Source organism: Dinoponera quadriceps, unplaced genomic scaffold (genome assembly GCF_001313825.1).
Source record: "Dinoponera quadriceps isolate SergipeBrazil2010 unplaced genomic scaffold, ASM131382v1 scaffold475, whole genome shotgun sequence".
Lineage (NCBI taxonomy): Eukaryota > Metazoa > Arthropoda > Insecta > Hymenoptera > Formicidae > Dinoponera > Dinoponera quadriceps.
Genome location: NW_014554738.1, coordinates 932216 through 954741, shown reverse-complemented (window position 1 = coordinate 954741; position 22526 = coordinate 932216). Strand labels below are relative to the sequence as shown.

The window sequence follows — 22526 nt, the reverse complement described above, 5'->3', positions numbered from 1 at the left end:
CCCCCCCCCCCCCGCCGCGGCCAAATCGTCGATTCGTCCTCGATGAAGGATCGCACGGTGCCAGCGCACCGAGTGACCGTGAAAAACGCGATTGAATCGTCTTCCGTGCGGTTTCCCGCAGCGACGGTATTCTCGTTAAGCCCACCGATATCATCGACACACGAATATCCGGACGGAGCATTCGGCGAAAGCTAATTAGGGGTGAGGGGAAAGTTAGTCACGGCACTTCGGGTGGTTGCGCTCCTTCGAATCTGTTCCTGTGACTTTACAGCAAACGTTTGCAACGAATTGAAGCACCACTTTTGAAAGGTTCCGAATTAGCGGTCTTTCGCGGAATCGTTTCCCAGACACCTCAACGATCTCGAATCGCGCCTCACCCTAAAGAAGCGAACTGAAATGTTCACGAAACGTCGGGAATAAGTTCACGAAAGACTTGGCGCTAACTCGGAAGCTAAATAAAGTTATTATTATTATTACTATTGATTAGATTGTATTTTAGATTCCCGAGATTTACAATCGACTACAATCACAGAAAAATGTAGAAAGGCCAGTGAGAGCCAAGCGCGGTTGCTGGTGCGGATATATTTATTAAATTTATATGAGAGGATAAATATATTTAACAATGTAAATATGGCGCACCGCCATATTTGTCAGACTTCTCGAACGTACGGGGGGAAATTTACCTTCCACGTTAAACCGACCCTGTGTATCCCAATTATTAATATTAATAATCCTCAAATTTCTACAAATTATTAATTAGTTAAGCATTAACTGATTCTCTTGAATTGTTATTATTATTATTGTTATCATTACTGTTATTGACATTGTTTATTGATATTATTATTAACTTTATATGCACAATGCTACGATTTTTCGGTTAGAACAACAAGAAATTATGCTTGACGCCGAAACTACGATCGCAGTGACATTAACCACTTTTTTCCCCTCGGTGAAATGAACGGCGCGACGCTGCCTGTTGTTTCCGCGAGCTTCGAATTCGCGTCGATTCGCTCGCGAGCTGCATCACGCGGAATCGCGCGAGATCGATCGATAGGAGCCTCGAGTGCGCTCGGAGGGGGAGAGGGAGGGGGGGGGAATCCCGTTTCAGCTGTCATTTCGCGGAGCGGTTGTGCAAAGGAGCCGCGGATTTAATCCGGATGAGGAGTCGGCGACGTTTAAATACGTCNGGGGGGGGGGGGGGGCGAGTCGAGCGGGGAAATCGTAAGAACTTTTAACGTAATAAAGGGACTGACTCCGCTGACTCTTGTCTTGACGAGCCGGCCTAGAGTCGCGAAATGAAATAGCATTCTACCAAATGGCCAGGATATAAGGAGCTCGTAACTCAGCGCGAAGGGCGAACTTTGTTTTAATATGATAGTTTGCAACGTGACTCCGTTACGTTTTCGTTCTGCATCCCGCCCTCCGCCGAGGATTTCGCCGCGTCCAATGGACAACAAAGATGATAGGATGCGATACGACGACATGTCGATTCTCGCGCCGAAATCGAAAAATAGCCCGCGCAGGAATTTTCTCAGATTTTCGCACACGCCAGCATAGATTCCGACAGCGCTGCTCTCCAGTCACCGGAAGAAAAAAAAGTGAATAAACGACTGCTTCTTGGCACAAAAGGTGACAAAAAGTAACCTCTCGGACATGAAAATAGTGAATGCTTTAAAAGTAATGCTTTTTTCTCAAATTCTGAGAGTAACCAAGGCTATTTAAGCCTTAAAAAAAAAACTAACGCTTACTTTTACTTTCCCGGATTTATCTTTGGATAACTTAATATCGAGTTCTTTTCACAGCACGGTTTGAAAAGTCATAACAAAGAATAAAGAAGACCAAGGATATGAATGATACAAGTACGTTTTCGGAGCGGTTTTATTAAAAGAGACCGCAGAAATGCGTATAGAACGTCGATATTTTGCAAATTTAACGGCAGGAAAAAATAACTGCAATGATCTATTCTGAATGACAGTTTTTTTTAGTAACATGTGAGGAAAAAATTTATCACAGGTAGGAAAGGTCGGTTTCCGATACCACGTTCTTAAATTTTCGCGATTTTTACGGTGCTCATGAAAAACGAGAAGACGAAACTTGTAGAAATATTGTAAAAATATTACAAGATCATTGATCACCTAATTTTTCCAGAAACTGATGTGTAAAATACATAATTTCTGATAACTGTTGAAGTATAACTATCTGTAGAGATTTGGTAATAATATTATATACGCGCTATCATGTTTCCGCGCCTTTTGATTAGATGTTTATGTTTACCACTTAAAATCGTAACGTTACACTTCTGACCAGAATCCACGTAGATTTCCCAACTAGGGACCACAATTATTTTGGGAAATCGGACTAGAGCCCAATTAGATCCCAAGAAATTTTCTACGCGGGACTGAGCGATAATATCACTGAATCATTATGTCGTCGTCCTCGCTTGACCCGAATTCCCCGAAATGACTTTTGTAGACGAAGAAGCCAGTGCGCGTCTGGCCGACGTGTGCCCGATCGGACGGCTCGGTCGAATTTTCCATTTGCATAGAGACGGGGGGTGGTCACGGTTCGACGGCGGTCGGTTCAGTAAATGTGGTATTTAGATCGGCTCGTTTGCGAGCGGACGGACGGCTTCGGAAAGCAAGCGGAAGTTTGAGACTCGCTGCACGAAAAGCCACNGGGGGGGGGGGGGGAGTGGACCACGCGTAGATTTTTCGGCGGAAATCGAAACCGCGAGTTGCCCCCTCGGGGTTATAAATTGGGAGAGAGAACTTTTTGGGAAAAGAACGAAAAGAACGTGGGAGGCTGCTCCTTCCTCGCGGCGCTCGAAACTCGACTGATGCGCGTCGTAAGTGGATTACTCAACTTTCCGCCTTGATAAACTACAATTGAAGTTTGCGTCCCCCCTCCCCCTCGCCCCTCCCTTTCTCTCTCTCTCTCTCTCTCTCTCTCTCTCTCTTTCGTCATGCTTTCGCACAACGCAGCGCGCGCAAAATCGCAAAAAATACCGCAGGAGGAAAGTAACATGACGTAACGGAAGCAGCATACCGTAATCCTGTTACTCACTGACAAAGTGCATCCCGCTCCTCGTACGGGTGACTCTCTCTCTCTCTTTCTCTCTCTCTCGCTGTTCGGCTCCGCACCGTGCGACTTTGCCGCATAATTTGCGATCGAGCGTAATTGGCCGCTTCGTTAATCCGTCGCGCAACGAGATAACACTAAAGACCATCGGCCTTACGGGATTTAGCGATGTAGCGTAGCAGAAAACTTTCGCCGTTTAATGACTTCCCGTCGGTAAATTTCGCATCAAACCAGTGTAGATGATAACTGCACAAGTATAGTATTTCTACAGAAATACGTAAATAATGTGGAAGGGAGAATTGCCAAATTGTACTACTTGAGGTATTTTTTTAATGTTTGCATCGCACAAAGAACACACGATGCAACTCAGTAAAGATTCAGTTATGTATTTTATTGCTCATTTATTTCACATATTTATTACATATCGCACTTGTATTTCATAATTATAGAAAAATGATGAAGTACGATTTAGGTGATTAGGTTACGCGTTAAGCAACTCTCCCTCTACTTCATTGCAGATTTATGTATACAGAGTGTTCCACGAGGAGAGATCAATATTTTGGGAGGTGATAGTATCGAGTATTTTAAGCAAAAATGTTCATATAAAACGACAGACATCAGTATGTTGAACAGCCGTCACATACTTTTGGGTTAGGCCACTTTGAATAAAAAAGGTCCTTTACCGTTTTACAAACAACACGTAAATTTCTGAGTTATTAATTAAAGAAGATTTTACACATGGCCATTTTTAGTCACTAATACCTCCGAAACAAGGTCAAAAGGAACATACGTTCATATGAACATGTTTGCTTAAAATGATCGTCACTGTCACCTTCCTGTGTCACAGCAAACGACCGAAAATAGTCGTATATCGTCAATATTACCTTTCTTCAATTACCTCCGGGCCCCTCGGGGTTTCGTGATACTTACGAAAATTTACCCAAGGCCGAAAGTCTCCGTTATTACCTCATCGGTGCGTCGTCCGTCGATCTTTCACGCGATCGATCGCGCGTACAACGCGGCGGCAACAAATTGCTGAATTCCAGACGACTGCGTTCGCTTTAGCGCGGAATTTCTCCGGATTAAAAGTTTCCCTTAACGCGAACTTTCCTGACTGTATCATGAATTAAATATGATTCACGAGGCAGTCAACGTATTACAAACTTTCCTCCTCCACGGATAAGACGAAGGGGGAGGAGGCCTGGATAGAAAAGTCTTTCCGCGAACTACCTTAAATCACTGAGGGTTGAAGTTTCTACTCCCCCCTCTCCCTACCCTCTTTCTTTCTCTTTCTCTCTCGCGTGCAATCCATAGACAACTTCCGCGCTTATAGATCGTGCACTCGTTTAAATACGCTGAACTTTACGCTTTCGTCGCTGTTGGAACGCCGAACGATTATTAATCGTCGCAGAAATATATTTCTGCCGCCGGCGCCGGAGTTCGTTAAGAGACGCGACCGGAGTCCGCTCGAGCGAGAAAAAAGGACGTTCACAGACGAGACGTTGTTTTCTCCTCGACCTTGTTGCTCACTTTCTCTCTCTCTCTCTCTCTCTCTCTCTCTCTGTCCCCGTTCTCTCAAGTTGCAAATTACTTCATCATCACGACGGATCCTCGGTCGGAAAGTCGGGGACAGAGTGTAACAAATATAGACACAAAAGGCATCTTGTGAAAAAATACCGCTAAGCAAAAATATCGAGAAATTCTTCATCTTCATGTAATTTTAACCCTTTGCACTCGAGGGCTCCGGAGCGGAGCCATTTGAAATTTGTCTTCAAACTCGAGGGCTCNTTTGTCTTCAAACTCGAGGGCTCCGCTATGGAGACAATGCAAATAACTTTCAGTTCATAACATAAGGACAAAGACAAATCGTAAAAACTATTGTGTATATGATATTCCGCTCTTGCTATTTGCCTTGTCTCCATAGCAGAGCCCTCTTGTTTGAAGACAAATTTTAAATGGCTCCGCTCCGGAACCCTCGAGTGCAAAGGGTTAATAACAAAAAATAGTTCGAGAAGGAGAGACGAAGGAATGTAATAATGCGTTTACTATTCCGGAGCAGAGTCTAAGTGCCCTAAAGGTTTTGCATTTAAGCACGCGCNCCACCCACCCACCCACACACACACACTACTGCCCATTTTACTCGGGCTTTAATCCTTTTTTCAAATTCCGCAGCAGAGAAGAGAGACACTTTTTCGATTACAACCGCGGGCATTAACCATTGTTTTCCCAACGAGAGCCCAACCCCTTTCTCTTCACCTTCCCGCCACCCGCCGTTCTCCTCATTTGCGTAATGCCCCTTGTTCTCGCTCATCGTCGTGACGCGCACGAACGTTTTCATCTCCCCTCCTACCCCCCGTTGTTTCCGCTCTTTCAGCAACGAGGCCCATTTTTCGCAGTAAGGCGCGTTGTTATTCTCAATTTTCGCCGATGAGCTTGCACCGATTCTGAGAAATCTTCCCTCATCAAAATTAATAAAATTCAGCTTCGCCATCCCGTCCGAACAGAATGTTCTCCAAGATTGGCAAAGATACAGCGTCCGATCGTGAAGGATCGACAGAACACTGGTTTGATTTCGCGCATTTTACGTAGCGCTGTCGAGTTTTCGAAACTCTCCAAATTTCTTCGAGTGGAATTTGATTCAGAACAAGTGAAAACTCAAAGCGATAATGAAAGTACTGCCGCTCGAAATCGCAAGAGTGAATTCTTCACTCAAACTTAGAGTGGATTCTGACTTCATACGGGCGAATGTTTCAATTGATTAGAACGAATACGTTCTTGTGACAGTAGAGTATATCAGATTCACTCCTCAGTTTCGAGTAAAACTAGTCACTCGACGATTCAGAGTGGAGAACTCATCCTCTGTACGTGCGAAAAGTCACTCGAATAACTCGGTAGCCACTCCGCTTTTCGAGCGAGATTTTAGCCCAAGAAATTTAGAGAGGACACGACTAATCCAGAGAGAGAGAGAGAGAGTCGAAACACTCCCTCGCCGGAGCTTCCGTCCGCGCGGCGCTTGATACACCCTGCAGAGCGCGTTTTATGCACTACTTCCTGCGGGAACGCACGGTGTACGACCGGTGTGCATTGCGCAGCGTCCCGTTAATTTCCACCTAAAATAACGGCGCTCTCACGCTTTGTTTCCCGGTTTACAATGTCCCCTTACGCAGTCCGCGCCGAGGTTTTTCCAGCTGGCACTGCCGCCGCCGCGCGAAACGCTCTCTTCTCTCTCTCTCTCTCTCTCTCTCTCTCTCTCTCTCTCTCCCGCGCGAGATATATCGCGAAAGTTGTGTCCTATAAAAATCGAAACTCCGACGTGCGTATAGTCGCGACGGGAAACGGTCGTATTAAAAAAATATCATTTTTCAACGTCGCGCGTGCGGTCTTTTTTATTCCCTCCGAGGACGAGGTTATCAGTCCGGGGGATTACGCCGGATGGATCTCTCGGACAAAGTTAATTTATATAGCGCGCCTCATGGGACAAATTAAGGAAGATTACGCCGAGGTATGCACATGCAAGGGTTCCGCTGCAAATTTGATCGTCACCGTCGGTGCATCGCGACGACGCAGTCGGTTACGTTATCAAAGGGTATTACTGACATTTCTCGCGATACATACCAGCTACGCCGCCCCGGAGAGAGAGAGAGAGAGAGAGAGAGCTTTTGCGCTCTTCGTGGATGACGATAGCATGCATGAGCTATTATTACAAAGGACCCTCGTAGGAAACGAGCCCTGCTCTCTCGAATACTCGGATCCGCTCCCGCCGGCACGCGTCGAGCGACGCTAATGAAATACCTTACGAATGCCGGGAATTTCAGGAAACATCGAGTGCCTTAATTAAAAGCGGTATTTAGCGCAAAAATATCATGTTGTCCCCTCACAGTGACTGCAACAACTTCGTAATGATCAATTAACGCTGCGACAGCGGGGGATGTTGGGGGGAAAGGAGGGAGGCGTGGCTGAAGATTGTCCCTTCGCCGGACGAAGTCTCGAACGTCGATGCGATAATGAATTCGAAACGACGAGAGAAGAAGGCACGATGTAATAGCAATAGTAGTCGTAGTAGTAATAATAGTGTAAGTGTGCGAACAAAATTTGGTCGATTTTACCTGGCTTTACAAGCCAAACACGCGTTCCGATTGAAGGAAATCTTCTGATTCTTATGAATCAAATTCGGTTCCTACATCCAGAACTTCTGTTTCTTCCAACTAAAACACGCTCGGTTTATTTATTACCAGATAAATTTAACCGAGCCTTTTTTCCGCGCAAAACACTGGGAGAACAAAATAATTATTATCATTAAAATTATGGCTGTTTCCGAAGCGAACTATATCTTCCTATTGTTCTAACAAGAAGATAGTATGTAATTGCATATAAGGTTATTACCGTTAATATTTACTATAAAAATAGTTTTGGCTACAATTCTTTCACTATGCAATTATAGTTGCAGATGCCAAACACTTTCTTTTTAGTTTAGCAACAGTGAATATAGCGAGTCCAGCGACTCGAAAAAACACGATTACAGTGCGATACATGTAAACGCGGAATGTAAGTCCGATAATTATTCGAAATTCTTCGCCACGGCGACGGGGTGAAATATGATGGCAGGACGAAACACGGATATACCCGACTTATACGAGACGGAGTGCGTGTCAACAGACGCGAAACATCGGGGCGCCTCTTTCCTTCCCTATGTATCTCGCGATACGCGGCGAAGAGAGAGAGAAAAAAAAGGGAAAAGAAAAATATAAAAGAAGGTAGGGAGAAAAAGTGTTTTTTCTCCCTGCAATTGCGATTGACATTTTTGTTCTACTCCGTTACCGGTCGTGAATTTCAGAACGCCTCCCCGGGGCTTTCGCTCTGAAAATGAATTTCACGTAGCGCAACCGCCGGTGCATCGACCCCGGCGATCGATATCTGCCCGGCAGCTCGAAAAGCGGCGCGAGGACGTATGAAAAGGCGCACCCGTGAGATTTCAATTTTTATCTTCTCCGTCCCTATAAAAATTGTTTATTCTCTTCCGCTCGTCCGGTGCGAGTCGGTGTTTGTCGCCGATAACTGCACCGACAGGCCAATTTTTTCACCAAGAGTTCCGAATCCCTCTCTCCTTCTCTCTCTCTCTCCCTCCCTCTCTCTCTCTTTGTCTCTCTCGCTTCCTCTTCGGCTAATTTTCGTTGCGTTGCTGTTCGCAACGCGTTCCGAAACCTTTATCTTGTGTCGCACATCGCATCAACATTATCGATTAATGTGTGGTAATGTTTTAATCTGTCAATAGATAATGAAATTTTTCTCACAGAGCATTTTACCCAACGTCACTCTAGCGTTTTTTAAATCGTTATATTTTCCTTCTATTTTATAATAGTGACTAAGAACAGAGAGAGAGAGAGAGATTTTTGAAAAATTCCTACCGACATGCAAGCGTTTCGCATTCACAAAATCCAGCAACATCCGGCTGAAATGATGATGTCGCTACCACATGTCACGCAAAGAAATTCACGGATAATTAATCCGACAATAATTGACAGGCCATTAACGCGGATTTACGCGGAGAGAGAGCGTAATCCGATATGTCTCAGAAACGCACGTTATTGACGCGAATCCTCCTTTTGTAGGATTATGGACGTCGCGCACTCGAGTCTTTCACGGATTGCCTCGATGGAGGTCCTTCCGGCGTGGAAGCGGCGCTTTCCGCAGTCGAGTGTAATACCAGCCGGCGAACCCTGTCCTTTCCACCGGCGAAATCGTGCTGGTCGATTTTTATCGAGGCCTCGGTGACGGCGGTATTGAATTTGCGGTCAAGCGAGATGGCTCTTCCGAGCCGGAGGTGGATTCACCGCGAGCATTATGGAAATAAAACGGCAGTATTCGGGAAAGCAGGCCGAATACGCCTGTTACCGGTGGAATCGATTTTCGTCGAGGTGTCCATCGACGGAGGAAAGAAATTTTGGCGGACTTTTATCGTGGTTTTCACGTGAGAAATCATTCGAGTTTTTTTTTTTTTTTCATAAACGTGTCGGACGAACTTCGCGAACAAAATCCGTCAGGTCGAGCGAGGGCAAATCACTGAAGAACCATTGATTCCATGCTGAGTAGCGTTTGAAAGCAAAAGTTCTTGGCCACAAACTCGAAATTTTAACAAAAATGATTTTCTATGTACAGAAAACGTCATCAAAAGAAAAAATTAATTATTTGTGAGTGATTAAATTTATCTTATTTTCCTCCTTCTCTCCCCTTCCCATTTGCTTTCCCGGTTAACATGGATCGTTAGAAAAGATTAGGCACACGCATTTCTTTCTTCAATTACAAACATACGCAGTCGAGAAAAATACGTTCCTGAAAATGGCCAAGGAATGGGTATTTCTGATATATGTGGGAGTGAGTTCCAGAGAAAGAGAGGAAGAGAACGAGAAATTTATTTATCGGAGTACGCTCGGGTGAAAACCCAACGTTTTCTGAGTCTGGTAAGGGAAAAAAGCGAAAATTCGAGAAATTTCGATCGAGACGACGCGCCCCCGTCGATTTTAAAAGGCAAGTGCTTTCCGAACGGCCGTTGGGGAACGCGCTATCTACCGATGATTGCGAAACTTATCGATCATATCTGTCGCATTAATCAAAGTACACATACATACACACACGCACACATATGCGTACACGAACGAGCGATGTTCGTGTGTACGACGAAAGCACCCATAAAATCATACCTCGCCGGAACCGTCTAACTCGCCTCGAGGAACCGATTTCATTAATCTTCTTACGTCAATGCGATGCCTTTCATCTCCGCATGAACGAACGACCGAACGGCACCGCGGCGCGGCTCCTGCGTTTAGGTCATTACATATATCCGTACAAAAGCCTCGCCGGCGTATGCAAATCGCTCAATGGCTATCTAAATGATCGGCCATTAAGTCGGCTGTATCTGCGCGCGAGCGCGCTATCGGCGAGAAAAACGTTGCCACCGCCACCGAGAGATAAATCAGGATAAAATATACCGCGGTGGCGGCTTCGCAGCCGCCGATCGACAGACGGTCGTCACGGCGCGCGCACCTTAGAATCGCGTTAGGACCGTCGTTGGCAGCTCACGAGAATGATATCCGCGAGCAAAAACGTACGCGCGAATGGACAATGCTCTCGTCGTTTGTCTCTCTGATCCTCCCGCTCGCCCAGAAGAAGAAATTCAGAGAAGAAGCGATGAACTGAATGAAACTTTATTGTTAAGCGGATGTTCGATCACCGGGAATTAATTTTTGCCAATATGAACAGTTTTCTTCGCAACGCTATACACAAAAGGACATCACGTTCGGTTGGGATGAGTGAGGAATTTCAATATAGAGGAAAAGCACCGCACAAAACCGGACAAATCAGTTAGTTTGTGGGGTCTGAAGCCCTGAAGGTCTAAAGCTCGGTTGAAGGTATAAAATTAAAATTTATGCGCATAGGTACGAATTAGCAGCGCTTTTTACCAAAATATGTGATGGTCTTGTAAAAACTATTACATATTTTCTTGCAAACAATTATTTTTTAAGATATTTGAGGATCGACGCTTCTAGAAACCAGGTCCAAATATCGACATACCCATGACGCATGCAGGAAATCATCAAAAAATAAAATAGAACCACTGAAAATCCAAGGTGGCTAATGTCCCTCCTTCCCACGTTCGTTCAAGACTGAGAAAATGTCCCCTACGCTTGTGATATATCATGATGACATTATCATCCTCCGGTAAAAAATTATTAAAGAAAAAAATAATATATTAGTCAAAATTAAATCTACTTCTTATTTCTGTTTCTATGTTATTTTCTTTCTCTTTTTATGTCAATGTAGCATCTTTGTAGATTATGTAATCAATCGGTAATTACGCTTGGTGCATCAGAAGAATAATTTCTTGTAAATGTAAATAAGTAAATAAATAAAATTAACGAAGAATCGATGTTCGGTCAGCTGTACTTGAGCATGGTAACCTCCCTATGTAAACCATCGTATAATATCTTGATAACGTATCATCCTTTTCACCTGCCTTCAGGCGTCACTCTTCGTTATTACCCCATTATCCTGTGCGTATTACTTAGTTACCCAGGTAACAAGCTCTTTACCTGAAACGTACGAAACGAAATAAATAAAAGCGCACGTTTCGCATCGCGATGCGGAATCGTCGTGAGTCGCCTGTGAGCCGGCTCGATGTTGCTTCACTTCCGAGCCCGCTCGCGGACATTCTTCGTATAGGGGACCAAAGTAGACGATCAGCCGGTGCTTTCGAGTAACGGACGGTGCGCGCGCGAGTGCACCGTGTATATTCCGACTATTCGTGCGAATACCACTCGGATACCACGCTCGAGTAATTCGAAGTAGAAGCGGGCGCGTAATATCTGGCGACTTGGGGGTAATGGGCGGGTATCCGGATACGCGAGTATCAGAGACTGCTGGCCGGTCTATACTGACAGCATTAATATGAAATATGGCCCGCGGTAATGTGTATCCCCGTCCGGGAGATACGCGTAGCAGAGATACTCCGGGAGGCGGACGAAGCGTACGATGTACATTATTACCATTGCTTGACATTTGTCTTCGTCAGAGCAGTCTCTCGCTGTTACGCGCGCCGGTCGGAATGAGCATCATCTCATGGGCGAATAGGAATCGAGGAGAGATTGTCAGCCCATCGTGAGAACGATACCCCTTGCCTCATCGAGAGTAATTACCGGTTGTTTAAAGTGGCGATCGGGACCGCGAGTCGAAATTTCGCTGCTACTTTTTTACGATACCGACACTCGAACCTTTAATTCTACAGATTTCATCCCGACGCTACCGTCGAGCAACCTATTACGATATTTAAAATGGCAAAAACGGAAATTGAAAGCATCATCACAGTAGGAGTAAATGGTGTCATTAGAATTAAAATCTAACCTATTTGCTATCTTGGTTAATACCGTGTGGTAGAATTGAAATAAATTCAACGTAGAGGCAAAATGTCGCTTCGACTAGAGTCGAGCGTTAGCGATCATCCGATCGGAGAAGTCGAAGAGAGAAATCAGTGCGGACGAAAGCCATCTTGATAGGCGGGGGTGTAAAAATTTGCCGACACGTCCCGCTTCTACATCCCGGACGGCTCGGAGTTCGAGGGTTGGTCGGCAACCGAGAGGGCACCGTCGCTGAGTGATGTATGTGTTCACGGGTCATTAATCCCGACAAGCACATCCTATTATGTTGCGTCGCGAGGTACGCTCTCCTCGAAGAAGGACGTACGTACGATCGAAGTTCCAAAGCAACGCGCCCGTCTGACTCTCTTTCGAAAGGGGCTTAAGGATGCTTCCGATCTCCGATGGGATGCCGACAATGCGTGGATGGTTACGGACGGCCACTGGGAGACAAACTACGGGCAGACTACGGGCGGAAAATCGGGGAAGGATTCCGAATCTTGGTGTGAGGATCACGTCGACGGGCGCGCGTCACACGGACGACAAGTCGAGCGGGAGTAAACTCCGTGAGACTTTAAGGTGTTTTACGGTATAATCGCGTCTCGCCAGAAGTTGCTTCCCAAAAATCAAGGCTCCGCTGCGCGCGAATTTCCACCTCACGCTCCGGTTTCTCTCGTGCTGAAAAAGAGTTCGTAGAAATAACGATGACTTTCACCGCGCGCGCGCGCTCGAATGGACCGGAAATGTCGCCGGGAAATCAAGCGAGACCCAGCGGCGGTTCCCGTGCTCGCGGAATATTCACGCGACAAAATGACGCGTCCTGAAACGGAGCCCAAATTGTCGCGCGATATCCGCGGGTAGAAATTTCTCATGATTTTCTCAAATAGATTCCGAACACCGGAAGTTGTCCCAAAATAGGTCGTCCTCCCACTACGATGTTAGGTAGAAATCCGATTCTTACCCCAAACTCGTGAGACGCAACCTTTCCCCCGCGATGCTGAATGGCTCTGCGCTGCGACTCGCCTGCGTGCGACTGTCATCGTCAGAGTCGAGTGACATTTTGATCGAATATCAGATTAGGAAATTAATCAACGGGATTACGTTTTTAACGTTACTACTGCTTAATAGCGCACGCGTAGCATGTGTATGTGCGTGCTACGTAAAATGTAAATACTAATAAAATGTTTCGTGTATTATGTTCAATCGTAATGTAAAATGGAAAGCGGAAAAAATCCTCGGGAAAACGTTGGAGGTGTAAATAGGGTCTGTTTATGTTTTCCATTAAGAATCGTACGATTGAAACATTACACTTCTCACTGGAATCCGCGCAGATTTTCTCAACCTAGAATCCATAATTATTTCGGGAAATCGAATCGGATCCCAATTAGATCCCAAGAAATTTTCTATTCTATGAGTAATAACGCTAATTTATCGCCCGCTACCGCTGAAATATATCGGACTTCACCGTGCGCTTTTTAACATAATTACGGCACGCAATCGACGTCGCTTTTAAAGACGAAATCCGTGAACATATATCGTCTCTCTCTTTCTCCCGCTCGCCCGCTCGCTCTTTACACGTAGAATATCTCTCCTGACAACTTAAGAGAACCGGATGCAAGATTGCTGGATGTCGAAGACATTGGATGCTTCAACCTGGGTGACAGGTGTGGGAGAAGATAGAGAGCGAAAGAGATAGATAGATAGATAGATAGAGAGAGAAAGAGAGAGGAGGCAAAATGCTGACGGAACTTTTCCTCATCGCCACCTCTCCGCCACCTAATCTCCTTTGGCCGACCTATCAACCCCTTTCTTCTTCATCATTTTCTCCCTTAATCCTCCGTCGAACAATGAGACGACCGATTTTCTCATTGAAGAGTGCTGAAACAGTGTGGAGTACCGTCGTGAAGTGTCTCCCCGTGATCGATGAAAATACGACCCTCGATTCAATACCGCGACTTGTAACAATTATTAGATGAAAAGCACCAAAATTGATATAGACGCAGTAAACCGGCATATCCACGTTTCTCTGTACAATACTAAATCCTATCGGACAATACACGAACTTCATCTACTGTGTACGATAGTTGAGGCTGAAATGACAGTTTCGGTTTGCAAACGCGGTCGGTTATGTGACTATAAATATCATGGCATGTTAGTTTTGGAGCCAAGTGTCTAGAAGTATCCTCAAATATCCTAAAAAATAGTTGTTTCCAAGGAAACATGTAATAATTTTCATAAGAATATCATATGTTTTTGATAAACAAAAGTTTCTAATTTGCATCCATGTGTATAAATTTTAATTTTCCATCTTTCGAGAAGACTACAACCCAAAAATAGAATGACATGTTAGTTTTGGTGCTTTACCTTTATTATCATTAAAATCGCACGGAAAAAAATGTGATTCTATTTACTTGACAACAAACGCATCAAATGCATTTTGATTGAAGGAAACAGTTTCTGATTAGGTGAGAGAACCAAACTTATTTCATAAAAACCAGAAATAGCGTTTCCCTGAACTAAAACGCGTTTGATTTATTTCTCGACAGGCAAATTCAACCATACATTTTTTTCGCGATTGTAAGAAATGAATTTGACTTATAAGAACCAGGAATTCTGTTTCCTCCAACCAAAACGCGTTTGGTTTCTCATCGCCGGACGAATTCAACCAAACTTCATCCGTGTGCTCATATCGTCGGGTAAATTTTTAACTTCTAATCATAATTCAGTCGCCCTTCATACGCTGTCCCCGTTCAAACGTTCCTGTTATCGTTCGGTATCGCTTTTCGATGCGCGTCTCGCCGATTCGTGGGAATTTGTGCAATTGGGCATATAATTAAAGCCGCCGACGCATTTTCGGAGGGCGCGACGCACATGGCTCACAAGCGCGGGATTCCCGGCTTTAATTACACATCGCGTGCAGTTTCCGCCGCGACAGCGAGCGCCGGAGAAATCGCGAGCAACGTTCGTTACGCACTCGACTCGCGCGTCTCTCCTCGTCGAGAGCGTGACGCTTCGTGCTCGACGCACGCCAGTCACCGAGGGCGCGCAAAAATTCGCCCGATATTCCGCCCCCATGTTCGTCGGGGTTGTCCGTTTTCCCCAGGAAAAATGCGACCCGCCGGATCGAACGCGGATGCACGCGGATCGTCATTTTCCACCCAATCGCGACGTAGCGCGGTGTAATCGGTGTTGTTGGCAGTCGTACGTGCAGTCGGGTGTCAACAGGAAGTGTCGTCTCTCAACAAACAGTCGGCCGCGAGCGAGAAACTCGACCGCGTTTCCGCGACCGGGAACGAAACTTCTCGGCACTGTCGCCCCGCGAAATGAAGACCCGGAAGTGGTAACTTTCGTACGTACGTACCACCGCTGCCGCTACGCCCCCCCCCCCTCCGGTATTGTCGGAAGTCAGATAAATCGAGGACACAGCTGCGAGAGGCCGGAGGCTGGTGGGGGATCCGCGTGCAGTGCGCGGCGGAGACTCCAAGTAAATATTTCAATTTCGTTTTCTCTCTTTCTCTCTCTCTCTCTCTCTCTTTCCTTTTTCCCTTATTGATAGAAATTATAGTTATTCTCAGGCTCAACTATCGTAGTGAGATAACCTATTTTGGGGCAACTTTGCGCACTCTAATCAGAATCTATGCTATATATGGAAAAGTGTGGGAAAATTTTCATGCGGAATAGGGCCAAAATTTCGACTTGGGAGTTTCGCGATTTCTCCGAGCGAGCGCCGACGAAATTTCCGATACGTGTGAATTTTCCAGCGCAGAGACCCGTATTCTACCTCGCGCGAGCGCAACGCGAGAAGATGCGAACGCGACGAGTCGTTTTGAATGGATAACGAGCCATTTAAATGTGAAGTGTGTCCGCACACGCGAGCCTGCCCCGGAGGATAATGACTCGTTCGTGCGAAAAGTAGCTGCTAATTCCAATCGGCATCGTCGGCCGCTGCCGCGGGTTCGGATAATCTTGGCGTGAAATCTCGCGGATTCTACACATCGGTACGCGAAAAACCGCTCGCTCACTCGTCTACCTGCGCGAAACTCCCGTTAAACGCGGAAGGATCGCGGATCAAAACATTAAATCGGCTGACATTGATTCGGGAAAGCAATGATGACGACGAACGCACACTCGCAACGCGGCCGACTGTCATTTCCTGCCACGACGCCGCTCGAAGAGCCTCGGAGGAGAACTTCCGAGAGTATCACCGAGTCTTCCCTCACGTGTTTGGCAATGTTCCAGAGATATAATGAGTTATAACTTCGTTTGACTAAGTGGGTAAAATGATGATTTGTGAATTTTTCTAAGCTAATAACAAATATCAAGTAGACAAACTCATATTAGAGACTTTTAATAATAATAAATAATCTATTATAGTTTGACTTCAATCTGTGAGCGACAGTAGATGATATAACAAGAAATATATATTTTGGATACACTCGTACGTAATTTTTTGATATTTCTTCATAAAGAATTACAGTAAATATTTCTTTATAAAACTACCATACAGTATATATCTAAAAACACATATAACATATTATTATTTTTCATTTAACATATTGCAATATTTTTTTAATTAGATGAATGAATATAATAAGAAAGAGACCATGTGGGGTAAAATGATATGCGTAAATATATTAAATATACGGATAAGATGACGCATTGAAACATTTTATTTTCAAAATTATATAATTATAAATAATTGTTTTTATTTTGTTATTGTCAAGACTTTATTTCCTTTGAGTTACATTGTTACACAAACCGTATTTTTTGTTCATAAATAATATTTTTATTTGTATTTTATTTTATTTGTATTGTGTTGTTCAAACATTATAGTAACAAAATAATATAAAAAGTTTGTGAAAATTATATTCTACGCGCGTAAACAATTTTATTTTTAAACTCGGTCACACATGGAGGCAAGATGATGAAATTGACATGTTTTTAAAAAAATTAAACTTATACAAGATTCTAGTTTATTCGTTAATTTTATATAATTTATACATATGATAGACTTTAGCTATTCTGAAAAAAATGGATCATTATTTATATCCGTGACATTATTATCAAGATAAGGAGAAATCGATAAACTTTAAGGCCCCTCTTTCCTTTATATTTATCGACTGCGACGGTACCAAATTCGCCACAATGTGAGGCGATAAAACAGCGCAATCCTCTTTATGCGCAATAAAAAAGGCGACAGCCTTTCCAAATAGAACACTATTTAATTTTTAACGACGCGCAATCTTAGCGAAAGATTACGGTCGGCCCGGCCAGTTAGTGAGTCGTATCGTGCGTTCGACGTCCCGTTATTTTTTTTTTTTTCGGAAAGTGCACTCGTCGAGTTCATGCGGCGTCTGAAAAAAATACACGCCAAACAAAGCCGCGGACTTGCGGGCGCGCGGTGATATTAACATCCCATTTCGCGCGCGAATTCGATTACGAACAAAGACGCTATGCTGAAGTTTTAATTGCGCTGTGCGACAACAACGACGACGGAGGCAGCGACGGCAGCGGCGACGAATGACGAGAATGCCTTTACTGCAACTTCGATTACCACATCGCCGCAGCAATTATACCGCGCGCGTTTGTCGGGCGTTTAATAGTTCAAGGCGTCTTTGCGAAACCGATGGCGAAGTAATCTATAAGTCGATCGCGTTTCCATCTCGCACACGCAATCCATCCGTCGCGACGTATCTACTCGACTGAGATCGTCGATGTTGACCGCAATAATTAGAAGAAATCTGATACTTTCCGCGATAAATAGCAACATTATCAGATAGACTTTCACGATTATCACAACGTAGAGCATTTGATGACAGAAACTGACACAATTTCCTTAATTATATTTACGAAGAAAATACATTATGGCAAATTAATCATTAAAATTCACATCATACGGTAATGTAAATTAATTTTTATACCGATGCAGCGACGAATCTGCTACAGATTGTACACAGATTTTCATATTACCTCCCCTGAGTCGAAATTTTGACGCTACTTTGGCGCTCTCAAAGACTGAAAAAAAAATTGCTGCGTTCAAATATTTGCTAAGGAGTATTGGAGTAGTTTATTTTATTTGGATTAAATAAATATTTCTTGAATGTAACCTTTTTTTCTTTCAGTGTGCTATGTGTAATTTTTCTCGTATTTCTATTTCGTCATTCTATATAATAAATGTAACCGCTCATGAGAGATACAAGCCTTTACAAATCGACTGGTAAAGTTGTTACCAAATTCACGTACACCAATCCGGGAGTACCCAAATCAAATATATATATATACATATATATATTTGGATAATAACGAGCAGTACGGGATTGGAGGATCGATAGTGCGGCATGCATCGGTGGGTAACGAGCGATTTTATCAATCTCCAATTATATCGACGTGATTTTATGGAAACGTACGAACCCGGATCGCATGGCTCAATGTTTGTTGTTGAAATCAACGATAGCTTGTCAATAGAGAATTTTAGATACGCTTTGACGTCACGGACAAATTACATAAATTCGCCCAAATTCCGACGCACAGCGCTGATGATCGCAGCCGTGCCGGTGACGCGACAATAAATAGAATATTTATCAGTCGGTATGAGCGATTATAATATGAGCGCGACCGCGGCATGATTGAAGGCTCGGCGAAATTGCTTTTCCACGAACACAACCCGGGAATTTTCTCGTTTTTCTCTCGTCCGAGAGACATTTTGGCCTTATGTTAAATCTCTGATTTTATAACACAGTAGAAGCTACGGGTGTGGGTTCAATTCTAAGGATATAATTTACTCGTATTTTCACCGTGTTGATGTCTCAAATTTCCGTTTTCGCTATTTTTAACGTCATAATAGGATGCTTCGGTTATTCGTATAAATTTAGTAATTGAAATATCGAAGTCACTTATAGCACCGAAGTGAATCGTTGAAATTCAATGTGTAGAGAATTAAAAGCTCAAGAGAGAAAAATTCACACATAATGTAGTGTTACACTAGAATTTTACTGGTCTATAAGACACTTAAGTATACGCAATCTATCCTTGAGGGCGTCAAAGTAGCGTCGAAAGTTTCGACTCGGGCAATAAGTAATTAAAAAGTTGGGCATTAACGCGCTGATTTTTATAACTGTCCACCGTGCCGCGAAGATCTTCCCTTTCCTTGTCGATGCTTTTTACGTAAAGCCAAGCTCTCTCAGGAAGCACGGTATAGTCAAACCGGGAAACACGCCCCGCTTTTACGCTCTTTTAAGCTTTCACAGGTCCGAAAGGCAGCCGCGCGCTGAGGGGTCAAAGAACTTAAGCGCGACTCGCGGCGATGAACTATAAAAGACGTGTCTTTCTCTCGCGTCTTCGCAACAACCCGGTTGAAGTTTTCGTTTCCCGTGGCCGACGTTGAGTGCGAGATTAACGAAGCGCATTGAGAGAATTTAGTTTCGAACCGGTGCGCGACAGTTTAATTCAATTTGCCATATTTAATTCCCATATCAACGTAACGACGCGCGCGAAATCTGGCTCTCTCCGTGTATAACGATTTTTCGCTCGCAACGAGAGCATTTCGGAGAGTAACAGCCGCTCGATTGCACGGACAATAGCGTGCACCGTCTCGCGCGGCGGTATCAGCACGCGGCGGCCGAAGGACACGGAGTCCTTACGGGTTTCGCGAACTCGCTCGCGTGGTGCAAGAAAGAGTCGCCGTTAGGTACACACACGGCCCGGCAATTTTTTTCTTTCTCTTCTTCTTCTCCCGGCCCCGTCCACCGGGCGGTAACCTTTAAATGGACCGTGCAGCAGCAGCAGGATCCGTTTTGCACGTGTGCGTGCCGGCGTTTGTGGAAACACCGGTCCCCGGGTCATCTATCGTCTGTTGCTAAAAGCCCTTTGTGTTGCGCCGTACGATGGACGGCGACGAGTACGACTGAAAGGGGAAGAATTCCCCGAACCGGCAACATTCCTCGAGTGACGAGGATAATTTGGCACCTTGCGCGAGCAACCGGATGAATGAAGAGCGCCGGAACGTGGGACGCGGACAGACGACGGCGACGATGACACGCGGGACGACGTAGCTACCTGTTTCGTGCGTGGTCGTGCGCGAAATGTGAGAGATCCTGTTTGTCCTCTTGTCATTATACAGATTCGCGCGAGGATCATTCCGCTTTCCTCGAAAGAGAACGCTCAAGTTTCGAAATTTCCATGATACTCTGACGCTTTTGCAGAGACAGTTTGCGTCTACTTGTTGCGTCTACTAAGTGACCTGTAGACTGGCAAAAATTTACTTCAACAATAATCGAAATAGATCAGGTCCGATGATAAAAACAGCGAAAACGAAAATTTAAGACATCGTCGTGATCAATGTAAGAATAAATTATATGATTCGAATTTTGAGTCTACTTTTTTGCTATCTCTTAATTCCCACTCTGTTGTGGAATTTAAAGAGTTAATAGTAGTTTTTCGTACGGATGGATCTAGCGCAGATTCTAAAATTGTGTAGAACTAACAGTCCTGTTATAATATACGACAGTTTTATTTACATATATTATATATTTATAGTCATAGACGCGCAGTCCTAGTATTTAATTTAAAAATTTAATACAGGACTATAATTTTGACTCAAACAGTCTCTCTCTCTCTCTCTTTCTCCCCCCTTATTTATTTGTTCCGCTGTCCGGTCTTGCAAGTATTGTCACAACCGCGCAACCGCTCGAAACTGGATCGTAGACGCGAGGAGGCGGCCGGCTCTCCGCGAAAACCTGATCGCGCGCGATGGCCCAAAAGGTAACAACGGAGGATTTATTTCCAACGCGATATCGTCGTGGAACGGGGCTTTCACCGACAACAACGTGTCCACGCGCGCTTTTTCCATCGACTTTCCGGTTCGCAAAAGCGCGAATCGGTGTGCATCTGCTGTCGCCGGGAAGAGTTTCACCTCTGTGTCACCGACGGCCTTTTGTCGGTCACGGAGTATTATCTTTTCTGTCAACGATTTAGATACGCGCGTTGTGGGGATCCTGCGGGTCGGTCCTGCGGCGAGAGAGAGAGAGAGAGGGAAGAGGGGAAGATAACGATCCTTCAAAGTGATAACGCCGTCGACAGTGACGTCGAGCGACGACGAAGGTTCAACGGCCGCTGACAGTGGCGACGTCGTCGTCTCTCCCTCTCTCTCTCTCTCTCTTTTTTTCCCCTCGGTTGTCCGCAATAAAAAAAAATTCAGGTCCAAAACGCGGTCTTTGTTTAGTCTATGACGCTAAGCGGTGCGTTTTGCACCTGGACAGCGACCTTGATTCACAGCAGCCGACCGAGACGAAGAATCGAACCGACCGACCGACCGGATCAGCTGTCGCATCTGTCAAGATTTGTAATTTAACTCCATCGATACAGTTTCGTCGCTCTCTCTCTCGCACGCGCTTTCAGTCGACGACGACGTCCACCGAGCATGGAATACCCGAATCACCCCTTCGCGATTTATTTATACTAATATACGCGGACGAATGAGTTCGACGTCGCTACAACACGACAATCCGACATACTTTGTGCCAAACGCGCGGCTAAAGAGAGAAAGATAGACAGAGAGAAAGAAAGAGAGAGAGAGAGAGAGAGAGAGAGAGAGACGCTGACAAAACCAAGCTATCGTTAGTCCGGCACGCAGTCTTTCTAATTTCGACGGCTCGGATTTCCATACGACATGACGTTGCGAGTTCAGCAGCGAGTCGCATCGAATTCCGAAGACGAATTCCCGAGAGCGAGTCAGCGAACGAGCGACGACGACTCGCCTCCGGGATGCGGCTAATTAATTTGCGGCCGGGCCCGGGCACTCGCTCGCCTAACTCTCCGGCAACTATTGCGCGTGGGTATATGCGCGTTGAATGTGGCACAACTCGCAACTCCCGCAGAGCCTACTCGTATTAACGCGGCAGGATAGAATTCGCTAACTGTGAATCGTTTCGTACATATCTCCGCGACCCGTAGGGATCGATACGGTCGCCATGACGACGCGGGGGCTCCTCTCTCTCTCCCTCTTTCACACACACACACATACACACACACACACATTTCTGTAGGGGTACAGGTACGGGGATACATCTCAATACGAGTGTACACTCTCTCCCTCCTCTTTTTTTTCCCCCTTTCTCCCCCTCCCCTTCTCTTTCTCTCTCTGTCTCTCTCTCCTCTCATCTTCCATCCTCTCCAACCTTCACTTTTCCACTTTGTTCCTTTTTCGTTCCCCTTCAACTCCGACTCTTTGTCTTCTCTCGCTAACTTTTCGCCCAGCTCGGTTTTTGCACCGATGTATTTTTTCCCTCCCGGATAGTAATTATCGAGATTACGAAGGGGGAGCGAGTATGATCCTCGGAAAGGAGGAGCCGAGTAGACACCGGAACTGGACGCTTTCGAATGTTATCCGCAAAAATGCGGAGCGCCCTGCGAATTACACACCGGCATTACCGGTTCGGGGCAAAGCAGAAGTCGGGAAAGGCCGGGGAGGAGGAGGGAGGGAGAGGAACACTTTCTGAGACGAGTCTCACGGACTCACGAGATGAGAATAAATCCGTCCGCCTC

The 22526-nt window shown here is 45.1% G+C and overlaps 1 protein-coding gene across 1 annotated transcript in view; it reads right to left on the bottom strand.

The window, feature by feature from the left end:
* LOC106741166 (zinc finger SWIM domain-containing protein 8) overlaps positions 1-22526 on the bottom strand; it is an 81800-nt gene that overhangs the window by 20446 nt on the left and 38828 nt on the right. The window lies entirely within an intron of this gene.